We start from the raw sequence: 18,019 nt of genomic DNA, 5'->3' as shown, positions 1-18,019 counted from the left end.
TGGGAGACACCTATGTCATTTATTGTCAAAAAATTACTTGCTGGTTATGGGCAGTACTATATATATATCAAAAAATAAAGGGAACACACACTTACATGTGTTGTTTAAGTGTTCTTTATTTTTTATTTTTTTAAGCAGTATATATTTATTTTTCCCCACCCACCAAATATAAACTACTAAGTGATGGTCAAGTCATGTTGGACTGTGGAGAGTGGTTTATTTTCTGGCAGACAGTGAAAGTATTGACCTATAGACCTGTTAGAGATAATCCATTTCTGCTCTCTGGAGATCTGGGGGACATTAGCTTGAAGCAATTATTCCTGGACATCCAGATGCTGGAAAACTTTCTAGGGCATCTCATATTTCTCCAGCCAATGTCCATCTGGACACTGATTGTGTCCAGAGCAGAAAGACAGATTGCTTTGGTTGCATTGGTCATGACCTCTAACATGGACTTTGGATGTTACTGACATGCTATTATCAAAAACATAATGACATTATTTCCCAAACTATTTACACTCATATTAATGTACTGCACCTAGACATAATGCCTAAGTTCACAGGCGTGTTGGCGTGTTTCCTATTTGCACAGTCTTTATTCATTAATTTTAAATAGCACTGATTAGTGATGAACACAAATTTTGCATAGTAATTTCATCTGTAATTGTAATCATTAGTCATTTAAAAATTCATTTTTCTGAGTTTAAAAACCATTTTTCTTTGCATTTTTAAAATTGATTTTCTCAAAAACTACAAGGTCTTTTTGAAAGTTATTTTTTGACATATACCCCACTATTCTATTTAACATGTGTAGCAAGTTTGGCAACAATAGCATATATGGATGCTTTACTATTCACCGCTAAGGTCGAAAATTAAGCAAAAATGTACGCAAAATTACAATTGATTATACAAAATCAATTAAATTTAAAAGTCGTAATTATGTTTAGGAGTGATTGCAAAAATTTACGTGAAATTTTGCACAACTGTAATTAGCTGATTACAATTATTATTATTACTGATTTATAAAGCACCTACATATTCCGTGGCGCTGTACAAAGTAAGAAATGAACATGGGGTACATGATAATACAGACAAATGGAATACACTAATATACAAAACACGTAATTGGCGACAAAATACAGAATCGATACAAAATTGGTAATGACAGTGACAAAAGTAACATGACGAATAAAATGTATGATAAATTCCAAGACACAAAAGGGGGAGAGAGCCCTGCTCTTGTGAGTTTACAATCTAATGGAATAGGGGGGGAGGGAAAAAGAGGAGGGGAGGTATACAATAAACAAACCTAGAGGCACTGTGTTTTACAATATCTAGTAGGAGAGCAACTTGGCTGTAGGATAAAGGGGAAGTGGCCTAAGGTAGAGCGTATGCTTGTCGGAACAAGTGAGTTTTGAGAGGGCGTTTAAAGGTAACAAAGGTTGGAGAGTGACGGATGTGTTGTGGGATATATATATACATATATATATATATATATATTATATATGGATATATGGATGGATATATGGATATATATATATATATATATATATATATATATATATATATATATATATATATGGCATGAGACGACAATCAGCTGTACTTGCAGGAAAGACATTTAGAGTGTTGACCATGGTGTGAATGACTTAGACCTGGCTGAGTAATGTCCATATTGCAAGTGGTTACTGAGGTCGTGTCTAGGCCACAACATTGCTGCTTGAAAATTTCATCATAGTCTCCGGTTCTATATATATAAATTTTTATAATGACCTCCAAACTAAGGCTGGCTGCTGTGTGTGATAAATGTGAGGAAGTTAATATGAATGAACAGTGTATTTACGCTAGCATCCTCACATGAAGTGTTTGAATGCGTTCTTATTTTTTTATACAACGGTGTGTTCCAGGATCTCATGAAGGAAGGTCATACTCCCAAAAGCTAATCCTTCAAGAAATGACTTTTAGTGTAAATAAAAAGAGCATTGAATACGGCAGGAAGCTTCTCCTATGATGGTAAAAGCACACTAACACAGCTCTAATCATTTTCCGTAAGTTAAAATGAGCCATAGTGCTCACCACTGACTTCTGTTCACTAAGAGCATTACTTGGAGGAGAGAGTCCGATGCCGTTGTTGTGAATATAAGCTTTAATGTGAACCAAACACCATTTTAAGCACACAGGGAATCTCAATAGCCCATTAACCATTTCAGGATCACAGGCTTATACCCACCTAGTGACCAGGCTATTTTTTACAATTTAGGCCACTGCAGCTTTAAGGGCTTGCTGCAGGGCCGGACAACTCAGCACACAAGTGATTCCCCCCTTTTCTACCCACCAACAGAGCTTTCTGTTGGTGGGCTCTGATTGCTGCTGGTATGTTTGTTTAATTTTTTTTTTACTTATTTAATTTTTTTTTCAATAAAATTTGACTATGCCTGATGACAGAGCAGAGCTCCATCATTCAAGCGGGGATGAGCATGCATCGGTGCACGCAATCCCCTGCAATGTCCACCCCAGGACTTAACTCCATTTGGTGTTACGCGGTCCTGGGGAACTGCCGCGTTCACAACTATCAGCGTGACACAGTCGTTAAGAAGTTAAACATGCATGCCAACAATGTGGCTCATTATTAATAAAATACCTTACATTTTACCTCATCTTTTTACATTTAAAAGTTTAGCAGAGGCCTTTATTATCCTATTACCTCCTACTTCCCAGGCCTGCCCATCCCCCAGAAGCATCAGGCAGATGAGGACTGCTGTTTATTGTACACATTAGCAAAAAGCTTTCATCAGCAAGGGGGGGGGGGGGGTGGAGATATTTGTCACTATGCTTCAAAGAGTTTAGAGAAGTCACAGATGCTATCTTCACACCTTCCCTGTGGATAAATAATGTGCAGCTAGAAGGGGAGGGGGCAACAGGGCAGCTCCTATATGAAACCAGGACAAACTGCATAAAAAAGTAGTGCTCGATTCCTTTAAAACAAGGAGTCTGAACATGGGCATATGCTAACTGTAAAGGATGATTAAAGGCTAATTTTACAAGTAATAGCTAGTAGAGATGGTTAATGAGATGCAAATAATTTCAACTTGCATGCAAGATTTATATAAGCTAACTACATCCTTTCAGTTTGGGGCCGATTGCTGTACAGACGCTTCACTAGCCTAGAGGCTAAGCTCGCTCTCCATTGCTATCTGGGTAGGATGACTAATGGCATGTGACGGAATGGCTTGGACTAGGTGGAGTGAGTAGCAGAGCAATGGCTTCAGCAAATTCTCCAGCAGTTCAGATCCATTAGCGATGTATCAGAGAAGCCATACAACCTGCCGCATGTTCAAAGCCCTTCAAGCCCTGTACATTTAGTAGATGAAACTCGGCACCCCAGTTAACAGCCTCTGCTTATAATTGAGCGTGTTTACAGCAGACCCAAAGCATTCCCAGCCTGCCACATGAAGTCACTCGTGCACCCCGTCAGCCCTCCTCCACTCTGCATATAAACAGAACACAAGTTAGCCTAGAGGCCAGTGATGCATCTGTACAGTGTCGGTCCGCACTGACGCTCAAGGGATCGGGCAACAATCCTTCGCTGGTGACATTCCTCCTTCATGTGTGTATGAGGCTTAGGGCTGTGTAATAAGGTAGACCTGTGAGAGATTAATGACCATAATATTCTGCAGTAGTTAGTTGTAGTAGTAGTTCAGAGATAAAACACATACTGCTAGGGCTGGGACCCATTAGGAGTGCTTTTTACTGCGCTTGCCAATCAGCGGCGATCGGCAAAGCGCTACTCCAATGGATCCCTATTGCTGTGGACTCACTAGCAGTGCGATCATGTAGCGATTTCAAAATGCTGCTTGCAGCATTTTGGTAGCGATCCCCGAGCAATTGCTTCAGTGGCTACATAAGGTCTGATTGCGATCTCTTCAGGAATAGCAGTGAAATCATGGTGATTCCGCAATTTGCTTATTCCCAGGGGCTTTGGGATTGCCACAAAGCGCCCGTAGTGGGTCCCAGAACTCATAGCCTCGCTGGGTATATTTGGTGGCATAATTATTGTAGGGAACATATACATCCCAAGGAATGTGTGGTACACAGGGCCTGTTTCTGTATATTTCCTACCATTCGCTAATGCAAGCTTTAGAATTTGCCTGCCAGGTAATCTGCTGTTACTGCTATCTGCACAGAAGAGCAGAGGTCACATGTTACTGATAGCCAGTGGAGAAAATAGAGATAAGCAGTTGTTAAGTGCGAAATCTATAATACAGCACAGTCCAGGGGATACTTCAGTAATCATTTCCATGTAGAGGCAGTTATTGGCAAAGAGTCACATTTTATTTCAAGTCCATTAGGGGGCACCAGTTAGAGGTTGGAGGCATCTCCCAGAATACACTAATCAGGACATTGTTTCTTATGTCTTTGTTAGGCATGAGCCTAGCTTTGCATGATAGTGACATCCTGCTGTGTAATGCGCCTTCTGTTTGCTCACAAATGAAACAAAAGGTGACAGCTTGTTTGTGAGTTTTCCCGTAGTTTGCATTCTGGTGATTTGTTGGAGGATACTGTGGTAAGAATATAATAACATTCACTCAGCCCAGCTGTTTGCCCAATGTAGCAGAAATCTTGTAATGTGTCAAGTTATTTTTATTTTTTTTCCCTTAAACAATTATTTCTAGTTTATTTTAACTACATTTAGAAAGAGGCAAATACTATATCAATGTTCATCAATCTTTGTGCAGAAATACTGCCTTTGTTGGTATGTGTCAATCCCCACGTGACTTTTTAAGTTTTGCTGACAGCTCTGTAGTAGACTGGTATCATCAATGTATTCCTGCCATCTTACAACATGCTTTAATTATTTATACTAATGTTTCAGCGTATTTTCCATCACTTAATTAGTATGTCTTCCTTCTCTCTGAAATAATAGTGGTAACTTTGGAAAGAATATCCAGACTCTCTGCAGCCAAATCTGGTAGTCATAACAAAATGGATGTGACATGTTCTTTTGTTTGCTTGAAACTTGATATAGCGCTGTTACATATTAAAATGAAAGTGGACAATAATACAACACAGCATAAGCACAGCCTTACTTGACCCACTGCATCTACCCCCCGCCACACACATACACCACCACCACTAACTGGTTTCCAAAAGAAGTAACTTGTGAGCCCTGCTGAACACATGGACTGCATGCCAGGTTCTTTGGCCACAAGCTCAGTTTCCTGTATCCTGTTAGCCATCAGTAAAAGCAAGGAGTTTTGAATCACGATGATACCATTTATTGGCTAACTTAGAGGTAAATAAAAAGTAAGCTTTCGGCTAATAATAAGCCTTCGTCGGACTTGGTTTCTTATATATGCAGGAACCAAGTCCGATGAAGGCTTATTAGTAGCCGAAAGCTTACTTTTTATTTATCTATAAGTTAGCCAATAAATGGTATCATTCTAATTCAAAACTTCTTGTTTTAAAAGACATGGCTGTAGGAGACCTTGTGCCTCTGCTAGAAGAATCACACAAGTAGTTGAAGGCAGTGCATTCAACATCTGTCTGCTACTCCTGTGGACATTCAAGGGCTTGGCATGGGCGGTGGGGCACATCGGAGCTTGGCAGCAGCCACACTCGGATGGGACATGAGCCGGTTTCTTGTTCATGTAGCCATATCATATGTGATAACAAATGCTGTCATGTGGCTGGATCAAACTGCAGCCTTATTGGCCTGGCCAGTGGACTGCATTTAAAAATGTGCTGCTACTAAGTTCCAATAAGTTGCAACCCTAAGGCTACATTCACGCTGGCACATTGCAGTGTGTTGCTGTAGCAAAAGCCATTGCGTGTTAGCAGTGTCATGCAACAGAATCTGTTGGAATAAGGCAAGACATGCTGTGCAGTATTGGACAACGTGTGTGCTTACAGTTACAAAGAAGCATGCTTTTCATAAACTGCATGCTGCATCACATGCATCGCATAATGCGCGTAGCACACTACATGCATGATAAGTTTTTCCCACCGCTTCCAGTTCTCCCCTAGGTAAAGCTCCCTATAAATATATATCTGCCCTCTGGTCCTCCAATGATGTTCGCCAGACGGCCCCACGCATTTCTCACTCCCATGCATGCCTACAGGATTTCTCAAGAGCCGCGTCCACCCTATGGAACCCCTTCTCCCCCCCCCCCCACCCAACTCGCGCCTTCTTTCAACACTTTCAAGCAAGCTTTCAAAACACACTTCTTTAAAATGGCCTACTCCCCATCTACCACACTTTAACTCTCTCAGCTGAGCACCTTTTCCACAGCCTTATCTTATTTGTCACTCCCCCTACCCTTTAGATTGTAAGTCTTTGGTAGGGTCCCTCCCCCCCCCTTCCTCCCCCTTAGTGTGTCTTTGAAATGCTGGGTCTCTGTAAAATCGCACGATCATGCATCTTATAACCTGTTTGCATGGACAATCTTGCGTTATGATGTATAACTGTAAAGAGAATGTACACAAGTGCTCACAGGAATAAGCAAACAATTAACTTAAATATAGATCCGCAAAAACTGACAACACCAGTCCCAAGTGGTGGAGCGCTCCCAGGCTATCAGTGAATAGCTAATGGGAATAAGACAAGGAGATGGGTAAGCGCTCAAAAGACAGTCAATGCACAAATATTCACAGGAGGCAAGTTTAAATGACAAATCTTCAGGCAATTACAGCCCGCCCCTCAACATAGAGAGACTCACCAGATGGTGCGGCCAGAAGGGCCCGACAACGCCTTAGGGGTATAGGCCACCCCTCAGCCTCCTAGGCAACCTCCGTAAAAGGATAAAAAGGATAGGATCCGCTCCTGGTCCCTCCGTGGGTAGTCACTTGCTGTTACCTCCAATCAAAAAAAGACGCTTCACATAGCGTAAAAGGGTAGGACTCCTGTTTTTAATGTTAAAAAGTTAAAAACTTGATACAAGCGTTTACATAGGCAGCCACATCCGGCTGGGAGAGTCAGGCAGCTGTATGCAAAAAGCCAGGCCAGCACCCACCACACTACCCCAGCCTAAAGTATCAGACACGCCGCCGCTAACACTACAGAAACGCCGACCAGTCACTGCGCCCAGTGACGTCAGACGTTAGCGCCGCTCCGTAGCTCCGCCCTTTGCGGAGGTTGCCTAGGAGGCTGAGGGGTGGCCTATACCCCTAAGGCGTTGTCGGGCCCTTCTGGCCGCACCATCTGGTGAGACTCTCTATGTTGGGGGGCGGGCTGTAATTGCCTGAAGATTTGTCATTTAAACTTGCCTCCTGTGAATATTTGTGCATTGACTGTCTTTTGAGCGCTTACCCATCTCCTTGTCTTATGATGTATAACTGTGTGCTACCTCTCTGTCTGTCACCCCTTGATTACATTGTATGGATCCCTATTTTTTGTTCAGCACAGCGTAATATATTGGCGCTTTATAAATACAATAAATAATAATAGCACACAACAGCACACAATGCGACTTCTCCCCTCCATTGTCATGCTATGAGTGCCCGGAGGAAACCCACACAGACACGAGCAGAACATACAAACTCCATGCAAGACAGTGCCCTGGCTGGGATTCCAACCAGGGACCCAGCACTACAAGGCAAGAATGTACGGGATGTTTATTGAATACTGCACAGAGCAGCAACAGCTGAGCCTATACATAACGTTCCTAAAGCATCGCATGTTGCAGTGAAATCCCATTTGTTGTTAGCGAAACAAGCTTCTCGGTCTGATCAGGTGAAATATTTACCTCTGACAACATGATGAAGGCCCATTACACCCGTGTAGCATCTGTTGCTCATTAAGACTTGTTCTTTCCGCAGTCTCCAAACAAAATGTTGGATGCGTGTTCTACTTTATATTTCGGGACGCAGAAAAAAAACTGACAATCCTGGCTGGCGTGATTATAAATTCAACCCTTAAGATTATTCTGTCTTGCTGCTCTATTTGAGTCTTGGATAGACAATCATTATCTTACATCTGCATATTAAATTCAAAACATTAAACAAAACAGACATGTGTAATCGTTGCTGTATTTCGCATCTGTATAAATCACTCAGACATTTTTTTTCCTCTATTAAATGAGGTTTGACAAAAATCATATGTTAATAAAATGTATAATTAATGATAAAAATAGCAACATCTGTTGCCCTGTTATTACAAACTGATTTGAACGGACTACTTTCGCTGCATTGCTATTAACGTAAATTATAGTAGGACCCTTAAAATACAAACTGCACTCATTAGTTGCTAATTTAACTTGGCACATGCTGTACCAAACGGGGAAGGTCATTTTTATTTGCTTTATCTCAGCCAAACGTAATCTGTTTTTTTACATCCCAAAATAACCAAAGTGCCTACTAGCAGATGGATCCAATTTTTTGTAGAATGACACAAGACTTTGATTGATTAACCCTGCGAGTTGTTGCTAACTGACGTTAAAGCGCAAGAAACTTCTTACGGAAAGAGGGGAAAAAATGATGTTCCTACCTTGGAAACAGGATGATGCCTCATTCTTGAACAGTGACCTATGTGTCATGTTTACTGTATATTTAATAGAGTAGTGATATTTTTGCTGGTAATATATGCATATCATCTGAGTCATAAATCATTGAGGGGGAGGAGGATTGTAGACATCAGTTCTTTATCAAAATTCTACAGGATCGTATATGACACACACTTTTTTTTCTTCTAAAAACTTGAAAATAATGTTTATTTTAGCATTTTTCCTTAAAAGCATGGAAATGATATTCTAATGCTATGCATTCCAGGTTACACTGTTCACGCTGTTTATAAATAATGATTTAGAAGACTGAGGCATATGATCTTTTAGGATCATATATTGTCTTCATAAAAAATGCGCCTGTCAACCTTTCGGGAAGATTCAGCCCTCAGATGCAGCGTGGTCGTTTTGTTAACTGCATTTTGTGCATACAAGGACTCTTTAGATTCCATAGTGTCCATATAATGACATTGGACTGCTCCAGAAATGTCCTCCATCGCACAAACGCAGGCTGTCAGCAAAACAATGGAGTCTTTTTTTTTCTGTAACTGTGCTGCAAGGAAAACTTTGATATGTAGTAAGAAAAAAGGAATATAATAAACATCTGAGAAACCAGTAATAAAAAACTACCTATTAGAGATATAATGCAAACTTTCAAAAAGAAACTGCTCCCTCACCCCAATCTTCATCCAGACTTATGATAATTGGACAGCTGGGGTCAGCAGAACTTTATTATTATTATTTGTATTATTATTATGATTAATAAACTTGTTTTATTATGTGCCAACATATTACAAGGCACTGTACTCTAGCGGAGGCATATGAGCATTAAAGAATATTACACAGGGACGTTACAACCTTACCTACTTAACCTTAAAGAGAACCCGAGGCGGGGTTCTTCCATCGCAATCCATATACAGAGGCTGGGTCTGTCTATAGAGCCCAGCCTCTGTTGCTAGTTAGTTTCTTTCAAAGCCCCCCCTGTGCGCTGTCAGACCCCATAAAACACAGCCACGCTGGCGACACACAGCGTGTCGCAGCCGGCTGTGTTTAGCTCACTACTGTCAGTCTCGCCGCTCCCCCGCCTCCTGAATCGCTCTGGTCCCCACCCACATCCCTTCCCTCGCCACTGATTGGAGGGAAGGGACGCGGGCGGGGACCGGAGCGATTCAGGAGGCGGGGGAGCAGCCGAGACTGACAGTAGTGAGGTAAACACAGCCACGTGGCGCGGCTGTGTTTTATGGGGTCTGACAGCGCGCAGGTGGGGCTTTGGAGGGAACTAAATAGCAACAGAGGCTGGGCTCTATAGACAGACCCAGCCTCTGTATATGGATTGCGATGGAAGAACCCCGCCTCGCTTCTCTTTAAGGACCAGAGACCGCTGGTACAGAAATGGCATAATCCCAACAAATTGCCGTTTCTGTAAATTGCGAAGAAAATAAAGTAATTGCTGAAAACTTTACCCCCCAAAAGCCTAATTTGTAATTTGTAGCAAAAAAAAGAGAACAAAGGGAGCGGTGGGTATCAGGACATCTCACCATACAGGCCTGCTCCCCCTGTTTCTCATCATCTTTTCAAAACTGGTATCCTTTAAAAGGAAAAAAATATGGCAGCCTCCGTTTTCTTCTCACTTCAGTTGTCCTTTAAGGCTTGCTTGCTTGAATGAGTTGAAGGTGGGGGCAAGCCTGATGGCAGGAGGGCATTCCATAGAGTAGGAGCTGCTCTGGAGAAGCCTTGGAGTGCTAGAGGAGTGGAAAGAGCAGGTTGGGGTCGTATCTCTGGATGAGATCAGATATGTGCAAAGCAGAGGTAAGGTGGATGGATTTGTATGCCAGGACCATTGTAGCCCCTCACACACTCCAATGAGTTCTGTTTCACCATGAGCTTGCTGGTTAGTCTATGCCAGGCAGAGAAGAATAAAACTAATTCTGAGGGAGACAGAGAGCTAGTGAAGAGACTTGTTAAGAGGTACATCTGTACAGGAGAGGTGGTTGGAGTGAATGAGCCTGGCAGCTGCATTCATAATAGTTTGCAAAGGTTGGAGTCTGGTCTTAGGAAGTCCAGAAAGGATGGCATTACAGTTAGAGATGGCTTGAACGGTTCGCCCGGCGAATAGTTCACGGCGAAAAATGCATGTTCACATCTATTCGCGAACATATGGGGCTTGATTCACAAAGCGGTGCTAACCTAGTTAGCACGCCTAAAGACTCTTGGGCGTGATAAGCATTGCACTAAGTAGTTTAGCACCGCTTTAAGGGTAAAACTCAAAGTCCGATGCGCGCAAAACGTTGCATAGGGTTTAATGGCGTTGCACGCGTAAACTTTGTGCGCGTAAAACTTTATGCGCAAAACTTTGCGCGCAACTTTATTTTATCACGCCTAAACTGAGTTTAGGCGTGATAATGGGCTTTTCACCAGCGTGCTAACAGTTAGCACGGCTTTGTGAATCAAACCCATGGTGTAAAAACAAGGAACACCAAGAGCTCCAATAGTGTAATATGTACTGGTAAATGGTTACTAGATAGAGTAAATATTAATACTCACAAACCAAGGTTACCATTAGGCAACCACTGTAAAGGCAGGTGGGGAGATTTTCCTGACCCCACTCAGGAATAAGAAGTCGCTCTCTGTAGATGAGAAAAAGGGGGTTCAACCCTCCACCCAGGGTGGAATCAATATTATGCAGGAGAACAGAGGCGCCAAAAGGATAAAAAGAAGCTAAATGAGCTTAAAAACCAAATTCTTGGTAAATAGAGGAGGTAGTGGTGGACTTACCTCCTCCAAGTAGACACACAACGACTGTAGTAAACACAGTCAATATATTTTATTTATGAACTCCAAATATGCAACGCTTTTTTCAGGTTAGATCCCGCTTCATCAGGCAATAACAATGGAGCAATAGCATGTGTGGTCAGTAGAAGAGCCAGGCACCTCTGTGAGACCATGGTGTGTTCGATTCACCCCCCATACATTATAATGGAGCCAAAAATTGATCCCTCTTCCCAGAGTCAGCAGACACATGGCAGCCAATCAGCTATTCCTCCCACCTGGACCACCCCCGCCTATCAGAAAGCCAGCACAGCAGCCATTTTACACTCTGACTGAAGCTACTGTGAAGGAGACTAGGGACAGAGCATTTCTGCAGATAGGAAAAGTGTTCGTTAGGCCTGTGTTCTATGTCTCCAGTGAAGTTTCTTGCTGCTACAGTACCAATTCACCATCTACATAACCCCAAGAGCCCTTCTAAAGGCTGTGTTTTGATCTTGTGATATTGCTGTTCTGTGTGTCCACACCGTGCACTTTAAAGAGGAACTCCAGTGAAAATAATGTAATGTACAATAGTTATGTATAAAGGATTTAGTCAGTGTTTGCTCATTGTAAAATCTTTCCTCTCCCTGATTTACATTCTGACATTTATCACATGGTGACATTTTTACTGTTGGCAGGTGATATCAGTGGAAGTAGCTGCTCCTTGCTTGTTGTCAGTTGGAAAAAGCTGTAAACAGTTATTTCCCACAATGCAACGAGGTTCACAGACAGGAAACTGCCAGGACCATGGTCCTCACAGTGGGAGGGGTTTCACCACAATATCAGCCATACAGAGCCCCCCCCCCCCTGATGATCCGTTTGTGAAAAGGAATAGATTTCTCATGTAAGAGGGGGTATCAGCTACTGATTGGGATGAAGTTAAATTCTTGGTCACAGTTCCTCTTTAACTGTTGCAGACAGGTTCAGTCAGTGCTTAGTGCTACAGTAGTTCACTCTTCGAAAGGCTGTTTTTCTTTTTCTTGCTATTGATATATTTCAGTTATGTATGTCCAGTGTACCCATTAGCTGTTGGTAACAGGTTAGTGCACCAACTTGATAAATCAATTGCCCTTGTAAGGGTAGTGCACTGACCATAACCCAATAATCCTTCACCAACACTACTGGCATCTAGTATCTACTAATGCCCCCTGTATAAGGCATCAGTACTGAATCAGTGGGTTTTTTTTTTTTTTTTTTTGGTCACTTACCTGTCATTGAACTACCTCAGCCTGACCATAGGGGCTGGAAAACTGTGATCGCCTGCACTTACAGGCAGAACGTACGCACAAGTACAGCGGCCACTACCCGTCACTACACAAAGATTGCCACCGAGAGGACTAACATTTATGTCCTGAAGGTGTCAACTAGCAAAAACAAAGATTTGCTCACCTGATGTTATCACTAAAGCTCTTTGCGATTGTTTGCGGTGCGTTAAATGTGGCATTTCGTCTGTCAGTGTGAACTGGGCCTAACCCTTACACTACCTTATCGCTGTGAACGCACGCCAGATGTTTAAAAAGCACTTAATTCCACAAATTTAGGAATGTACTGTGATTTCTGCCCTTTAGAGATTAAAATACGACTCTGCACCAACTACACAATTTTTGGTGGGACTTTTGCGATGGATCCCCCTCTCCGGCATGCCACAGTCCAGGTGCTAGGCCCCTTGAAACAACTTTTCCATCACTTCTGTGGCCAGAAACAGTCCCTAAAAGTTGTAAAATTTGCCTGTTCACAAACTTTTGCAGAAAATTGGTGTTTGCGAATCAAAAATTTTATATTCGCTACATCACTAATTTCAGTAGTACAGACAGGAGATTACCAGAGTATGGACCAGAAGTTTGTCAGGGGTAAATTTTGCCAATGTTGCAGAAAGGGAAGTGGCTGGACCTGAAGATGTTCTGGATGAGGGGGTGAAGGAGAGTGCTGAGTCAAGTCTGACATGCAGGCAGCTGATTTGAGGGACAGGGCAGATGAACATGTGGTTGATAGATGTATTATAAACTGAACAGAGGCACCAAAAGGATAAAAACAATATTTAAAATATTTAAAATTGCTTAGGAGGCAGTGGTGGACTTACCTCCCTCAAGCAGACACAGGACAGCTGTGTAATTCAATATAGGAAAACTAAATGGTACACTCCAATGGTTTGGTACAACGTGTTTCGCAGGTCTATACCCGCTTCATCAGGCAGTAAAAAGTAGGAGCACACAGCAGCGTAATGTCAGAGTAAAGGTAGCCATACACTGGTCGATTTGCCATCAGATTCGAGCAACAGACAGATCCCTATCTGATCGAATCTGATCAGAGAGGGATCGTATGGCTACCTTTACTGCAAACAGATTGTGAACCGATTTCAGCCAGAAACCGTTCACAATCTGTGGTGGTGCTGCCGCCGCTTCCCCCCATCCCGCATACATTACCTGCTCCGCCGGCGCGACTCCCGGGTCTCCACTCTTCTTCTCCGCTCTGGTCTGGTCTCCAGCATGCTTACCTTCTTCCTGTCTGGGGGAAGTTTAAACAGTAGAGTGCCCTCTACTGTTTAAACTTCCTGCTGGGACAGGAAGAAGGGAAGCATGCCGGAGACCAGACCAGACCAGAACGGAGAAGAAGAGCGGAGACCCGGGAGTAGCGCCGGCGGAGCAGGTAATGTATTGCAGCTCTATTGTGTCGGTCGTTGGGCACTCGAATGCCGCTAGCGATGCGCTCTTTACCCGCGGGCGATCAACAGTTATTTTCCACACGGCGCGATCGACGGGATCGGACGGAATGGATCGAAATTCGGCGTGTAGCGCGAACGATTGGCAGCAGATTCGATCCCAGTGATCAAATCTGCTGTCGAAACGGCGGCAAATAGGGCCAGTGTATGGCCAGCTTAACACCTGGCGCCTTTTCACGTCTACAGAGAGCGACTTCTTAATCCTGAGTGGGGACAGGTCAATCTCCTCACCTGCTTATACAGTGGTTGCCTGGAGGTAACCCTGGTTTGTGAGTATATATTTTACTCAACAGTTCAATATATACACGCGAGCGGGGTTTTATTCATGAACCAAAGTTCTCTTTTATTCTCCAATTTTCTCTTCAGAACGCAGGTGATAAGTGTAGATACAACATCAGACCTTCACTTCACATAAAAATGCCTGACACGTGTTTCGCAGCCATAAGCCGCTTCCTCAGAGGCACATCGCAAACAACACATCTGTCAAAAAATACATAAATATGTACATACCATTAAAGATCCATGCACAGATCAGGACAAACGTCCACGATATACAATAGTACTATATCTATCTTACTTATCTATATATTTTACTCGTTTTACATTGTACGAATTGCCTTGACTTACTACACCATATTGGGCTCTCGGTTCTCCCTTTTTTTATACGTGGTTGATAGAAATAGGGGAAAGGGTTTTGATGAGTGGGGTTGGAAGATCATGAGTTCAAAGGGTTGGGGAGATCATAATGAAAGACCTTTGTTTTCTTTGGCTAATTCACTTTGATGATTAAATGCTGAGTAAAGTGTATTTGCAAAGCAATGCAGATCAAAATGTACACTGGAAAGGAAAGTGTACATTTGCATTATTGATTCTGTCTCCCCATACTATGGCAGCAGCAGTGTATATTGACATAGAGGGAGCTGACTGTATATGTCAGTTAACCACTTAAGGACCAGGGGTGGTTTGCCTGATCTTTGCTGCGTGGACTCTCCAGCCCGCAGCACAGATCAGGATAGAGCCAGGGCGATCAGACTTACCCCATTTTTTCCCCACTAGGGGGATGTCCTCCTGGGGGGGTCTGATCGCCGCCGGCTTGCTGCGCTTTGCGGGGGGGGGGGGCTCTTCAAAGCCTCCCTCCACAGCGTTTTCGGCGATCTCTCCCTCTCCCTCCCTCCCCCTGTGAGCAGCACAGGACGGATATCCGTCCTGAGCATTGTAGGATAAAATGACGGCGATCTCCGGCCAATCAGAGGCCGGGGATCGCCGATCTGCTCTACGGCGCTGCTGTGCAGCAGCTCCGTATGATGTAAACAGCGGGGATTTCTTCCCCGCGTGTTTACATTTTGCCGGCGAGCTGCGATCGGCAGCTCTCCGGCTGTTCACAGAGACACCCTCCGTGAACTGACATGGAAAGGCCGCTCGATCGAGCGGCCGTTTCCATGGTAACCCACTTAAGACCTGCTGACGCCTATGGGCGTTAGCTGGTCCTTAATATCTAAATTGTGTCCAGTGGTGATGGAGGAGTGTGGATTCAAAGGCCCACTGAGGTGTCCAAAATATAATTACAAGTGCACCAGTCTAGTGCTTAGCTGCCTGTTAATTAGAGTAAACAGTACTGACTCATAAATAGCTGTCATTCTAGTTTCCATCTACACAGTGGCGTAGCCAATGCTGGGTACACACGATGCGTTTCCGCGTTCGATGCACCACTCGATTCGCTTCGATTATTCCCGACATGTCCGATTCGCGTTTCGATGGATTGTTAGGTTGATTTGCCAGACTTTACATGGCATTCGACCTAAAAATAATCGAAATGCACTCGGAAATGCTCAGAAATAATCGAATCGAGCGACGCATTCGACGCGGAAACGCATCGTGTGTACCCAGCATAAGAAGCTATGGGCCCCAGTGCAAGTTTTGCATTGGGGCCCCCTAAACATGCTATACATAACAATTGATACGGCACACCAAAACCTGCCAAGGACAACTACAGTATTAGAGGTACAAGAAAGGAATGGGAAGCAGTGTGTTAAGGTAGCCATACACTGGTCGATTTGCCATTAGATCGACCAACTAACAGATCCCTATCTGATCGAATCTGATCAGAGAGGGATCGTATGGCTGCCTTTACTGCAAACAGATTGTGAATCGGTTTCAGGCTGAAACCGATCACAATCTGTTGAGCTGCTCCTGCTGCCTGTCCCCCCCCCCCCCCCCCCGTATACATTACCTGAAGCTGGCTCCGGGTCCTCTTCACCGCGCTGCACCGCATCCCAGCGTACACTGTGTCACTCCGTGACCAGGAAGTTCAAATAGAGTGCCCTCTAGTTGAACTTCCTGGTCACTGGAGTGACACAGGAAGTTAATGTACACCGGGATGGAGCAGTAACAGAGCGGTGCAGCGCGGAGAAGATGCCCGGGAGCCAGCGTCAGGTAATGTATACCTGCATCGGATCGGCCGTCGCTAGCGACGCGCTCCCTACTCGCGGGCGATCGACTGTAATTTCCCGCACGGTGCGATCGACGGACCGATCCGATTTCGGGAGATAATCGGATCGGCAGGTGCAATTAGCGCGAACGTTTGGCAGCAGATTTGATCCCAGTGATCGAATCTGCTGTTGAAACGGCGGCAAATCGGGCCAGTGTATGGCCAGCTTTAATGATTACTACTATTCAAAGCATCTATAGAAGTGATTATTACAAGAACAGATAAAGTGTAGAGTCACTGAGGCGCTACACCTGCTATTGCTGAAATTCTGTCTTGTCCCCACTTTTATTGCCTGATGAAGCGGGCTGGGCCTGTGAAACGCGTTACACTGTTTTGGGGTACTAATTAATAAATGTGACTACTATTCAGACAGTCTTTCGTGTCTGCTTTATGGAGGTAAGTCCACCACTTCCTCCCAGCAAATTTTAAAGTTTTTATCCACTTTTATCCTGCTGGCGCCTCTGTTCTCCTACTGCTATTACAAGAACAGGGCTTTTAGTTTGAGGTAAAAAAAAATCCTCTCCTTAACCAGCTGGGCGGTATGGACGAGCTCAGCTCGTCCAGTACCGCCGGAGCCTGCCGCTCAGGCCCTGCTGGGCCGATTTGCCCCAAATAAAGTGCAGCACACGCAGCCGGCACTTTGCCAGCCGCGTGTGCTGCCCGATCGCCGCCGCTCTGCGGCGATTCGCCGCGAGCAGCGGCGAAAGAGGGTCCCCCCAGCCGCCTGAGCCCTGCGCAGCCGGAACAAAAAGTTCCGGCCAGCGCTAAGGGCTGGATCGGAGGCGTCTGACGTCAGGACGTCGGCTGACGTCCATGACGTCACTCCGCTCGTCGCTATGGCGACGGTGTAAGCAAAACAAGGAAGGCCGCTCATTGCGGCCTTCCTTGTTTATTCTGGGCGCCGGAGGCGATCGGAAGAACGCCTCCGGAGCGCCCTCTAGTGGGCTTTCATGCAGCCAACTTTCAGTTGGCTGCATGAAATAGTTTTTTTTTAATTTAAAAAAAACCCTCCCGCAGCCTCCCTGGCGATCTTATCAGAACGCCAGGGTGGTTAATAAGCAACTCATTTACTCATTTACTGCCAAGCAATATACCAGTAAGGGCCGGTTCACCCTTGCAGTGGTTCAAATGGGATCCAATTAAAATGGATACTTTAAAAAAAATGGATCCATATGTTTCCAGTATGTTTTAACATATGGTATAAAGGTGGTGGGTGTTTCTATTATGGTAATATACGGTACTTTTTTTTTTGACCAGTAGAAAGGAATTGGGGGTGGTTATGCTGTACCTAGCAATTTTTGTACCCATACGGCCTTGTTTAATGTACCACTTCATTCTGTATGTACCGTGTAATGTGGGATCAGTGAATAATGGCGCACAGCGCCTATGCATACAAATGGCGCCGCATTAAAAAGAGACGTTTATCACTATTTATCGTTAGTACTGCATATTAATGGCGCACAGGGAAAAAAGAAGAAAAACGGCACACAGTAACGTTATTTATCTATA

The sequence above is a fragment of the Hyperolius riggenbachi genome, chromosome 3 (genome assembly GCF_040937935.1).
Source record: "Hyperolius riggenbachi isolate aHypRig1 chromosome 3, aHypRig1.pri, whole genome shotgun sequence".
NCBI classification, from domain to species: domain Eukaryota; kingdom Metazoa; phylum Chordata; class Amphibia; order Anura; family Hyperoliidae; genus Hyperolius; species Hyperolius riggenbachi.
The sequence above is the reverse complement of the archived record's forward strand: the minus strand, read 5'-3'. Positions refer to the sequence as shown.